This window comes from Osmia lignaria, chromosome 10, assembly GCF_051020975.1.
Source record: "Osmia lignaria lignaria isolate PbOS001 chromosome 10, iyOsmLign1, whole genome shotgun sequence".
In the NCBI taxonomy this organism is placed as follows: domain Eukaryota; kingdom Metazoa; phylum Arthropoda; class Insecta; order Hymenoptera; family Megachilidae; genus Osmia; species Osmia lignaria.
Window position 1 is genome coordinate 4905578 of NC_135041.1, and position 12948 is coordinate 4918525.

Here is a 12948-nt window from a genome sequence, read left to right on the forward strand (position 1 = left end):
CACATTTCCATTTAACAAAACAAAGGTCGCCTTCAAATCTCGGAGGCGCCTCCACGTAGAAACAAACAGTGTCCACAATTGCACGTCCCCCTTCGAACAGAGTATGTTTTGTTTAAACACTTTTTTCGAAAAATGAATATTTTTCGAGAAGATCGCGTGTAAAGATTAAAATGAGACACCCTGTATAGTAGAGAAAAACGAATTTCAGTGATACTGTACAATTTTAAGCTGTTGATTGATGATAAAAACGATTGTTGGCAAGGTAAATCGAAGTTTGTTATTTTTGCAGTGAAATCCGGGTTTTTGTTCACGTTATCGCCTGTTCCGATAATTTGAAACCGTGTACATCCACTTACGATCGAAAACATCACGTGTAAAGGACGATGCTTCTTTACGAAGGGTTGTTTTTAAAGAGTCTATTTTATCGGAATTCATTGATCCCTCTTACGAGCCCGACTGTTTAATAAACAAGCATTTGCATGAAAATTAATCATATGTTTTATTGGCGTATTTACAAATCGGATTTCCTTCACAACCGAAGGCAAAGTAGAATCAATCTTTGTAAATTCAAGCATCAATAATTTTATCAAAGCCGTAATTTTCGAATTGGAATAATCTTTTCAAATTGAATTACAATTTATTGTCTGTGTTTTCAATTGGCTCTTCGAGGGTTGATACATCTCGAGTCACTCCAGCCACAGACAATATTATGAATATGTATTCGTTACGAAATAATAAGAGTCTCAGAAGCATTACTTTAAAGGTTTTCAACCCTACGTTCTCGAATTCACGTATTTGAAGAGAGAATTTTGGTAAGAGCAGCAGGCAACCCGCGCGAACTTACCTAATTAAAGCATCCATTCGACCCTATGGATTATTTAAATCAATGTCACGCAGCTTCTCCAGAGACTCGTTAGAAATACGGACCAATTACCATTAAGAGGTCGAGCGATGGGTCGAAGGGGAAAAGGCGCATTTCCGTGCAAAAGCAAAGGAGTCTAAAATTGCTCGACGCACCGGTCCATCCCTTTCGGCAATAAACTCGAAAGTCTTGTAATAAGGCCACCCTTTTGGGTGGCAAGGTTCGTCTAATTTTGTAGCCTTCCTACCTATCTATTTGCACAGTCAGAAACGTGGAAATAGTGGAAGTTTATATCATCAAAGTGGAAACAGCGACAAGGAATTTTATTGATGAATTAGAATTTCAATATTGATTTCGATTTGATTTAGAAAATTTCTAAAATTTAATCCATGTATTCCCCTTACGTACACAGAATATAATAATTCTAAAATTCTAAGATTCTAAAATCCTGAGATTTTTAAATTCTAAGATTCTAAAATTCTAAAATTCTAAAATTCTAAAATCCTAAGATTTTTAAATTCTAAGATTCTAAAATTCTGAGATTCTAAAATTCCAAAATTCCAAAATTAATTATTTAACCTATACCTCCCTCTACATAAAATGGAGATTCATTGCAAATTGACCCAAACCAACCCTATATCTCCCATACACCCACTGTGCCATAAAACAACTGGAACATACGAATCTGCGTAAGGTACGTACGTTGCGAGTGACACGCAGCACTAATGGTCCTTTGTATAAGACCGTGTTACCCCGCAATATCTGGTGGAATTAGTTGTCGCCCAGGTTTCAGGGTTAAAGGGATTGCTAGACAACTGGTTAAAAGGATTATCCCCGCTTACGTTACTCGGGTCGACTAATGCTCTACACATTATTAAATCATTCCTCGAGCTGTTGCTGGAAGCTGCTGTTCACCCCTGTAAGACGTTATCCTTCTCCTACTACTTCAGGATCCTTACCAATGTGACTGTAGAAGCAGTAAGCACGAAAATGTGGAGAAATCCTTAGGAAGTGACTCTCTTAAGTATCTTACTCCAGAACGCTTGGTCCTTCCAGTTCATCAATATTTAATTCTCTACTGAAGAAAGGGTTACAGGTAAAACCACTTTCAATGACGAAGGTCAACCACGCGTAGACTTGTCATTAACGTTGATTAATTTTTGTTACATTTCAAATTTCTTATTGTTTCTGGAAATTAATTGTTCGCTTTCTGCGTTACCATGAAAATTCTTTTCACGTCTACTATACCTTTACATAATAATTGTAACTTCTGGTAAGAGCGTAGTTAGAACTTCGTATCTTAATTTTGTTCCCGCAGCAGTGCAACTGTATTACGTACGAAGTAACTCAAATAATTTCATTTTACGTCCCAGTAATTCCTTGATACCGCCACGAACAACCTCGTCGTGGAGTAATATTCGCTCGTTTCGGGTAATTATTAACAATGCATCTGCAAAAAGCTTGCTCCGCCAAGCCTTTGGCTAAATAGAAAATATTTATAATTTTGTTGCTTAATTAACACAATTTTAGTAAAATGAAATTCTTGGATACAAGTGGTTCGAAAGAATATTCAATAAATTTTGATGCACTTTCGATACAGCGTTATCTTCTCTGACCAATGGCACAGGCGATAAAGTGGAATATTGATCGGTAACGTGTGTCGTTAATAATTGACGAGTCTCTTAAACGGCGACCCTTTAAAAGCTAACGCTTCAGCGTTCCACTCGATTTTTATCAAAGCTGTTGCACGATGGACGCGTCAAACGTTTGATCGCTATACAGCCTCTTTTTACATTATTTCTCATGTTCTTTTTCTAAGGAAATTAATTCGATATAACGAGAATGCTATTAAAATTCCGCAACAAATGCGAAATCCAGATAGCGTAACGTTAGAAACTGCAAAACAAGTTAAAACTGCGAGGCAAGCGAAAACTGACGAATAAACGCTAGTAAATTATTTTCCCCCGCTGAGATTTTATATTTCTCTTAGCCTCACCTTTCGCGCCCCGTATAATGGCTTAATTGGACTCCAACACACGCGTCTAACAATTAACCGCACACATGGGAGGCTGTTACCCCTTGAACGCGCGCTTCCATGGTTAAATGTCACCATAAAACCGAATTATATTCGGATTATACCGGGTAAAAATACGTTTCTCTGACGGTGGCTGCACGCTTTCCGCTTCGAGAGTTCCGTTCTTTTCATGCTGATCGTTTTGCTATCAATATCGCAAAAGCTAAATAATTTGCTGGTATCCAATGTCTACTTCATTTTTATGAAATTTTTGGTAGCAACTCAAGACAAAGTTTGTTTCAAAATCTTCGAAAGCCTTGCATCGATAAAAAATGTACTATTACTAACAGAGAATAAAGGAACACGGGTATCGATAGAAAATGTTCGACGGAAAACTGCATAATGGAGCGTGCCCCGAAGTCTCTCAAAGTTCCGTTTTCAGAATTCGATACCGGGAATTTGATATCGCGTTCCATCATCCCGCACTTGACAATGTAAAATGTCGAAAGAAAAGTGGCGGGCGAAACGGTGTAAGAGTCGCGAGCGCGAAAACACGTTGCCCGTAAGGTTTCCGGGAGGAGGGAAGAGGTGAAACAGGGGTTGCAATCCCTGCTGCGGGGTGCGCCAGTCGTCTGGGAATAAGTTATGAACTCTATGCATTTTAAATGACTAAAACTCTAGACCGAACGTACTCTTTCCTGGATTTTTCCGCGAGAAATGCATTATTGGCCTGACAATCTCTCCGGGTTGTGAAACGCATTCTGTACGTGTACCGTTATCGCGTATCATAGTTCCTCGGTTTTGTCCTTCGAAATCACCTTACGAGTACCTTCCTTCGAGTACCTCCTATCTCTTTCTATACTCATCTTCCTGCCACCAGAATTAGTTTTTCTTTCGGTGCTATTATTCCCCGACAGAATTCGTGAACTCCTCTTCGAAGTTCATGAAGATACCTTAGAAGTTCTTCAAAAACAACGAGAATATATTTGATATGTGTGCAAAGTATTTCAAGGATGATGAAACGAAACGCGTCTCAACTAGTTAATGTGAGGCTTCGAAGTCCCACAATGCTCGGTCGTATTTGAGAAATAAATGATGTTCCTTTTCTAATGAAAAAATTCTAAACGTAACACCCATTTAAGAATACGTCTTCAATTTCTTTCTTTTGAAATTGATGAACTCGTAAAAGACGGACGTATACCTATTTTACTTGTCTGATCATAACACCTTCTATTCCACTTATTTTAATTATCGTATTCCTCTCTAAATATGCACATGTTTCGAAGTTCCATAACGCCCGGTCGTATTTGAAAAATAAATGATCTTCCATTTTTTATTTAATAGGAAATTCTAAACGTAATATCAGTTCAAAAATATGTGTTTCGTTTCATTATTTTGAAATTGAGGAATTTATATACCTATACTACTTGTTTGACCATAGCACCTTCTATTTCACTTATTTTCTCAATTATCGTACTTCTCCCCAAATAAGCACATCGCGAGAAGTTTGAAATATCTACTAACGACAGAGACGTCACAAAAATTGATTAAACCCTTAATTAAAGTTAATTCAAGTTAATTGAACCGCAGAATACTACTACACGAAGCGGCGAAGTCAAAAAGCGAGAACAAGTCGTCGCCTTTGAACTCGAAGAAAAGCTCGCTTCGATAAAGTTCCCACGATATTTCGCCTGGAGGTCGTCGGGGGCGAGGTCGAGGGAAGAGATCGATGGGAAGTCGAACGATGAAGTCGATCGACGAGAGGCAAAGAGTGGAAGTTCGAGGCGCAAGGGGGAAGTAGAAAAAGGAGCGGGTGGGTAGGTGCGCAAACCGAACGATCTCCACCGATGGTGGTTCCCTTCGTCAGTTTAAGTCGAATCAATTGGAAAAGTTCGATTTCCCTCGTTTGGTGGCGGCGCGTTCCACGGGATCGCCGCGGCTTTCTCTTTGGTTTAAAGTAACGATAGATCAGCGAACGTTCCCTGCGAAAGTCCGAAACTTCGTCGCTTCGTCGTGGCATCCGGTTCCTGTCCGTTTTCCCTGGTCTGCTTTCTTTCTCGCGGAAACATGGCTGCTCGAGAAATTTCACCCAACTCGGACGATTAACCCTTCGTACATGTCCGCTCGAAGTCTTCGCGATGGAAACGTTAGTTTTTCATGTCAACCACAATAGAACGACAGTGTGTGGTTTACGGATGTTAATTAACGTCACGGGGCTGTTTTATAAGGCTGTAAATGCGCGTTTCCTATGATGTATGCCACGCTGCCGTGTCGCGACGATGTTAATTATATCTGGAAATATATAGAAAATTAAAAGCTAATTGCATTGAGAATTAAAGGCACCCCCGCAGCTTGTTACAACGCGGTAGCATGCAGGCACCGGAGCCATGGGACCGATAAAACCGTTTTAAGCTGATTTTGCGTTTAGCGAATAAACGAATTTTGATTAGCGGCGGTTTAAATGAAATAATAATACAATGGTCGCTCGCATTCATGCTGATGAACATCATTACATTTCACAGGAAGAGACGGATGACGTGCAATCACGTCATCCGGAAGCTGATTAAAATCAATCTTTTGTTAAATTGTTTCGTGAAAAGCTATTGAAATCTAAGTCTTCTATAAATTTAATATTGCATCGCAATTATTCTGAATAACTGCTACTCTGTTAATTTCAATTTATAGATTAAACATATTAATGATGGCAAAACTTTCCACGGATCACCTTCTATAAAGTTCCTGAGATTTATTCAATGACCACCATTTCCAGCACGCTCCATCGCGGCTGACGATCTTCCCAAAACTCTACGAACGCTCGTCGCAGCGATTTCTCTGATAGACCCATCGGAGTTGGCTGTCGCGTGAGTGATTTGTGCCATTGGAGGCGGCGCCTGACAAAACAAGTCGTTACACCACTGTCCGACCGGCCGACCCATGCCGGACACTATCTACTGTGACGGCCGGTACTCGTAAAGGGACGACGTTTATCTCGCAGCTCGCCGCTAGCAGTGTCGTCAAAAAGTTCAACTCGTTTCTCCTTTATCCCGAACCGTGCGTCGTTAAGCCAACCCCTCGTTCCCGCCAGTATTTTCGTCGCGCTAGTCACAGCAAATCGCCGCGTGGAAAACTCTTTGTCCTCTCCTTCCTTTCGGCGACGAGCAGTGCAGAACAGAGGACTGCGTAAACTTTCCGACGAGACGAGCTTTTTCCTGAACGCGAGAAGCTAAAGCTCGACGGGCTGTACAGTGGAACGCGGCAACTTTTCCGTGGGAATACTTTCACGAGGCGTTTCGGAGATATTTTGCGACGGACACCGCGCCGCTATCGCGAGAGGAACGGCCGTAAACTTCGAGGCGGGAAAACGACGAGGCTGCAGTTGTCCGAGCGCCAAGTGAAAAGTTCGCCGGGTAATTATGGTGTAGCTGGTCACATTTAAGTTTCCTGCCATGCTTTTTTTCCCGCTCGCAGCCTCCCGTGAACCAGGAAATCCTGTTACAATTTCCACGAGACGGTGCGAATTTTCACAGAAAACTTCGAATTATCCCTGATGCTTAATTGCGAAGTTATTTCGAGTCCTTAATAATTATCAGCTGCATCATCGAATCTTGGAAACGTTCGTTATAAGTTAATTTTGAAAATCAGAAAAATTTCTCCTCTGTAGAATTTTCAAATAAAATTGCCAGGAAATTGCCTCTTCATTCTGTCGTTACCATCTTGAAAAATCCTACGACGTCGAGTTCACAGTTCGTTTAACAAATTCCATGGTAGCAAGGTCTGTTCTCAATAATTCAGAAATCGGTTGGCGACGGCAGACAGTGGCGGCCATTTCGTCGGATAAAAGGGTGACTCCTATCTTCTTTCATTAAATCCTGGTACAATTCACGCAGGCCGCTTTGTTTAAAGTACAATGGCCATCGACTTGGTGGGCGTGGGTACACGACACGGCCGAAGATCGGGCCTTGAGAATTGCCGGCTAGGTACTCCTTCGAGGTGTAAGGGACACTTCCAAAGGGAATTGGAGAACGGTGATAAGGCAGCACACTGGAACAATGCCCCCTCAAATTCGCAGTGAACCGGATTAGAGAGAGATATGTTAGCCACGCTTCACCGATAGTCTTATATCATGGCTTCTTAACCCTTCTACTGTGTAGGACTCCAATTTAGTTTTCACAATCAATGATTTTCAACCGTAATTTTCCAGGATTCAATCACGGTCTTTTTTATTCATCCAGATCATATATAACATGTCGAATACCAAGAAAAAATGATACATAGTGAGGCAAAGTTTGATCTGATTATAATATTGATTGATGTTTGATGATGTATCGTGTCTTAGGGATTCTTGACGCACAGCTGAACCTTCAGGTATGTATGTGGAGCCCGACCGAACGGATAATACCGCTTTAACGAACTGTTTTCCATAATGCAAGTAAAGCATTATCAGGCTGTTGAGTGCAGCATAGCCCTATAGATCGAATATTGGAAGCCGTTAACTTAACGCCTCGATCTACTCGAGAACGGCATTATGAATTCCTCCCACTACCGTGGAGAATGCAAGAAGACGTGCGAGAGAAACTGCTCGTAACAGCGGATCGATGAGTAGCCTTATAAAAATTTGAATATTCGATATATTCAGATATCAATAGAATGCGGAATTCAATTTAGAACAATTGAACTATTTCGATAATCCCGATAATTAGAATATTCAAATATTCGGTACATTTCCCTCGTACTATTCATTACATGCAAAAAGGATATTTTTTATTTTAAATACTCACGAAATTTATTATAAATAAAATTTATCCTTTGAGAAGTACTCGATATTGAATTTCTACTTCTATTTCGTAAGAAAGAAGCGATGAGAGGAAAATCAAAAGGGACAATTCACGGAAATGCGACAAATGCAATCTGGAAATGAACGTAGTTGAAAAACAGGATAAATCGAGGATGAACGGGGAGACGGGGCAACTAGGAAACGGAAATTTAATTAGCGAGACACGTTCGTCGAACGTATTCTCGGTTTCGTTGTTTTCTCTGATCTACTCTGTGGCGGACTGTTATCTAATTGAAAGCTTGCCTGATAAAGGCCATCTTCAGCATCAACTTTTAACCAGTGAATTCTATTTTAAAACCGGAGATGAAAGATAAATGCTCACGAATGATTTCCTAATGGACGGGAATAATCCAGAACGCGATATCCGAAAAGAGAATAAAGAATTGTTCCGTCAATGAACCGAATGACCAGGTTCGCGATGAAATCTGTTTCTATGAACGTTTATTCGTAATTGGACGGAAATTCACGGCGATTCATCGTGAATACTTAAGTCTTTTTTTTATCACAACGATAGAAATATCTTCTATTGCTTCGTTTTAGGTAGCTGGATTCTTTTTCAAAATACTCATAATAATTAATAAAATGTCTTTAATACAGTTTTCAGTATTCATACTATTAGTACAATGTTGGTATTGTTCGTCAAATAAGAGAGTTATATAAAAGCAATTGAAAAGATAAGAAAGAATAGTTGGTACGTTTATGCTAGAAGTGTATAGAAGAATAAACAGCATCTCGTTAAAGTTTCTATTATACTGCTGCCAACGTGTGCTTAACAACGAACAAATGATTTCTATTATCAGGTAATATCGTTAGCAAGTGCTGAATAAAAGAGACAATAGATGTTAGAAAATATAACAAAATAAATACGATGTAACTGTATTTATTTCTTACTTCTTGGGAGAGACCGCGTCAATTTCCTTGCGGAGATTGACGCAAGGATCTTGGCGAAAGAAGAGGTGATCGATCTCAGAATCGTGATCGAGCTTTGAATATCTCAAAGGCACGAAAAGGCAAGGAAAATCAGCGACAGATGAGAGAAAAAGAAATCAGATAAGAAGACAATTTATTCAATAACTGTTATAACTCCGTCCGCGGTCGAATATTCGGTTCTGTCGGTGTTAGATCGATCACAAACGCGACACGCTGTCTGCAAATAATAAATATTAGATCGAGTAATCGGCGGTACAACTTGCGCAGGTCACTTAATTTTCCGGTGGAATATTACAAAGTTTGTTGATCGTATCGGCTACCGATTATCTAGAACGACTCCGCAAAGAGGCAATAGATTTTGAACGAGAGACGTTAAATTACTCGCAGTTATAATCTGGTGAGCGAAGGACACGCGAATGCAATGAAAACAGATTTTGAAGAGATTCGAAATACAACACGAGGATGTCTAATTCTAGAATAAATTCCTCTACCTTTTGCCGATGTTGTGGCTCTGCTCTAGCTACTATGACACTTTTCAGAATAACGACGCAAGACCATTAAACTACACTCGTAACAAGCGTGTAACGTGGAAATGTCTATAGATTTGAAAACTACTTGTTCAGACTCGATATTGATCATGTGCTCGTATGACATTTGTTAATAGACGAGATGCAAGATCTCCATTTTAGATTAACACTAAACCTACCGATACTTCAACCTAACCTAACCTATTCCTACGGTGAACGGTCAAATGGCCGCTTTAAAATATTTTCTTATATTTAAAAATAGATAATGTTTATTTTATTTCTTTTTACTGCATTTCTTACAAATTATAGAATTCTTGATTGCACATCTCCCACATACGTTTTATGACGCCTGGTAGGTTTAGTGTTAAGTGGGTCTCGTTTCTCGGATTTTCAAATATACAAAAACTTACTTGGCTCTAATTCTCCAGAATCTGGAGTCCAAATGCTAAATCGTGACCTTGAGGCGTAGCATTGCCGTAACATATTTGGATCACCGATTCCACAGTTTGAGGCGCGAACAATAACCGCGAGCACTAACCGTTTTACTACGTACCCGAATGTCAGTTTGACTTTAGTTGTTCCGTGTTTTGCTATGCGGAATTCCACTTTCGAAACACGTGTGATCTGCACCAAACCTGGTCTAGACGCCCGGGAAGACCAGAGTGATCATCGATCTATCGACCGGTAGGCCCCAACTTCATGCGACACTTGGAGGAGATAACAAGCATGCGCGCTTCATACGCATGACGAAACGGTCCCCTCGCCGGCTCTCTTCCCCACTTCAGCTTCTAACCTCACTGAGACAATTTTGTCTTCAAACTAGTGGTACACGTATCACTAATATTACGTAGATAATTTGTGCATTATACAGTATAACAATTTTAATATTGTTTGATAATCGTACAGTATCAAACATGGTAGAATTAATATTTGAATTAATATTTAGGTTATTATTCATACTGCTTATTTCTATACTAAATTTTACAATATTAATAACTAAAAATTGTATTATCTTGTTTCTAAATCATATTTAATATTAATACCGTCAAAATTAAGATTCCGATAATTCCTACTTCCCCTATATTGCCACTTTCCTCAGGGGCGCCTACTTTGCTCGATACTGTACATGTTAATTTATGAAAATTTAGAACATATTTTCCTTGATGGTACTAGAATTCTTGAATATCAGTTCATTATTACAAATATCCGTTTGAAAAATATCGAAGGGAAAATCTAAACATTGTATCTTACCAGTTTAAAGGAAACAAAATACGGGGGACCACTTTAACCCAAATAAACTCTCGTTGAACCCATCGTACGTTTTCCACGCGGCGAAGCATACCGGTAAGGAAACATTCGCAATATTTTACAGATTAGTAGACCCCCCATAAGATTTCGCGATTCTCATCGAGCGGAACGACACAGGGCGTACGTCATACGATAAAGCCGGCTTAAGTGGCCAGTGTGGTTACGAAATATCTCCTAGAATTGATTGCCCCTCTCGTATGCAAGCGTTCTTGCGGTGAACCGTTTGTCTTACACCGGTTCCAACAGTTACAGCTGGGCGTTTCTTTTTATTGATGGTACTTACCTAAACGTTGCTAGGGGATGAACCACAGTTGTTCCTGAAGAACGGCTCTTCCAAACGGTGCTTCTGTTCTTTATGACTTCTTCGTACAGTTCAGTTGATAATCGCAAAATCGACGACGTTTACGTTGAGAAAAATAGTTCTTATTTTCTTTGTAACGTTGCTTATCACGTTGGTCATGAAACTGAATATATTTCTTTATCAATTTTATATCTCTCGCGTTCGTATATCGCACACGATGTACGATTATAAAACTTAAATCAAGATCAAAGCTTTAATCACCAGTTTGAGGGCGTTCGCTAGCTGAAATATTGAAGGCAGCCATGAATACCATGCTTTATCCTCAATTGCGCTTTGCAGATCCGCTTGTGTTCAGATTATCCAGCCTGTATCCCGTTTGAAGCGTTTCTAAACGCGTTTGATAACTCCACGGAAAGGCTTCGTTGCTCGTAACCGTTCGATGAACGTCGAGATACCTTTCATACTCTATCGACATGCAAAAAGATAAAATGTATCGTACCCCTCCACGGAATCGCTTTATTTCCGTTCGTATTAAATTTTTCGTTCGCGATTATCCGATAAAATTTCGGAGAAGTGCTCGCCGAGGATTTTATTAAAAGCATTTCGATCAATCCATTGCGAACGTCATTTATCTTAATGGAGCATTTAATTAGTACCTCGTTTGACGAGGTACAAAGCTGCGGAGAATTAAACAAGTCTGGCGTCATTAAAATTGCATTGCTTCGGTCAATAGACACGTACGTTCCAACGTGAATTCTCGATTGTTGACAAAAATCGACAATGATTGCTTGTAATTAATTGAACATCAAGATAAAGCCCTTTGAAGCTCTCCCATTAACATTGTAAAACATTTTCCTACATTATTATCCGAGTATCTAGCAATCGTATTTTTGCAAAATTTACAAAAAAACCACCCTTTCAACAAACCATAAATATTGACAAAATAGAAAAAATGCAATATCCCCTTGAAAAATATCAAAAAACTTTGTTTATCTTTGCAGAAACACACCACTATCGTTTGCGCATGGATCGCCATCCCAGACTATAACAGCAATAAAATAAAATCCCTCTGACACCGGAATATCCGTTCTCCATCTCCCGATTACTCCCACATTCCATTTACTGCCATCAACGAGTCGGTTTAAGTTCTCCTTTTTCAAACGCTATATTTAATCTGGCTAGCAAAGGGTATCAGTTGCACTTTCTCACGACCTTTCCAACGTTCCAAGATGTACATACGTCATGAACGACACTTTTTCCGGAAGTGAAAGCAACTGACATAATCCCTGTTCGTCAAAGGTGGTATTCGCTATGACGTCACCGATAAAAGAACTCTTGACCCGTCGCAACGAATACGTAGAAGTCGACCGAGACTACGTAAGTTCAGTGAATGCAACCTATGTATAGACGGGCCGCGTAATTCCCTTGGCGAGTTGGTAGTTGCACGTAATTATTCAAACTCGAGGGATAGCCTGAAGTTCAGCTTGCTCTATTGATCGGGCAATGGTCGAGTAGAATAGCGGACACAATTCAAACGTAAATCTCAAACCCGTTTCTCCAGCTACCCTTCTTTTTTATTGCAATCGTCGATCTTGTTAACGCGAACGAATCGTCGCCAGGGATTCCGAGATAGATTTATTTATCGCGATAATTAGACGCAAAGTGTCTATTACTACACCTATTAATTATCATTAGCAAATAACCTATTTGCAATTACTCTTATGTTTTTGAATAATTTATAAAATGTACTTACCCCGATTAATCAGTTGCAATTATAGCATTATTTAGTAACTTTGTCTTTTTAATTTATTTTCGTTAAAAGTACCAGCGAATGAATAACACGTACGAATCCATCGTTTATTAAAGCAAAACTTTATTATAGCAATAGTGAACAATGGATAACTATTAAAGATTTTTAACATGTTTTTTTTTTGTTTTGATAAAAATAGCGATTGGATGTTTAGGTTTAGGTATTAGGTGAATATCTAAAGGGTCTCTTACCGTACGAAGTTGTTCGAACTAAATAAATGTGTCTACAGTCGTGTGTTCAACGATGATGATCGATGATACGTGTGAGTTTCTCGACGTCGAGACAAGTACATCGTGGATCCATATAAAAACCAATTTAATCACCGATCAAATTTGATAAAATCAATTTCAATTCCTGAAAGA

The 12948-nt window shown here is 39.4% G+C and overlaps 1 protein-coding gene across 2 annotated transcripts in view; it reads right to left on the bottom strand.

Annotated features, from left to right (window-relative positions):
* The window catches only part of LOC117611624 (uncharacterized), an 86710-nt gene extending 76659 nt beyond the window's left edge, over nt 1-10051 (bottom strand). For both annotated transcript variants that reach the window (XM_076690549.1, XM_076690548.1), the window contains exon 1: nt 9578-10051. The gene's annotated coding sequence lies outside the window, so the exon portion shown is untranslated. The remainder of the gene's footprint in view (nt 1-9577) is intronic.
* Between the last annotated feature and the right edge of the window lie 2897 nt (nt 10052-12948).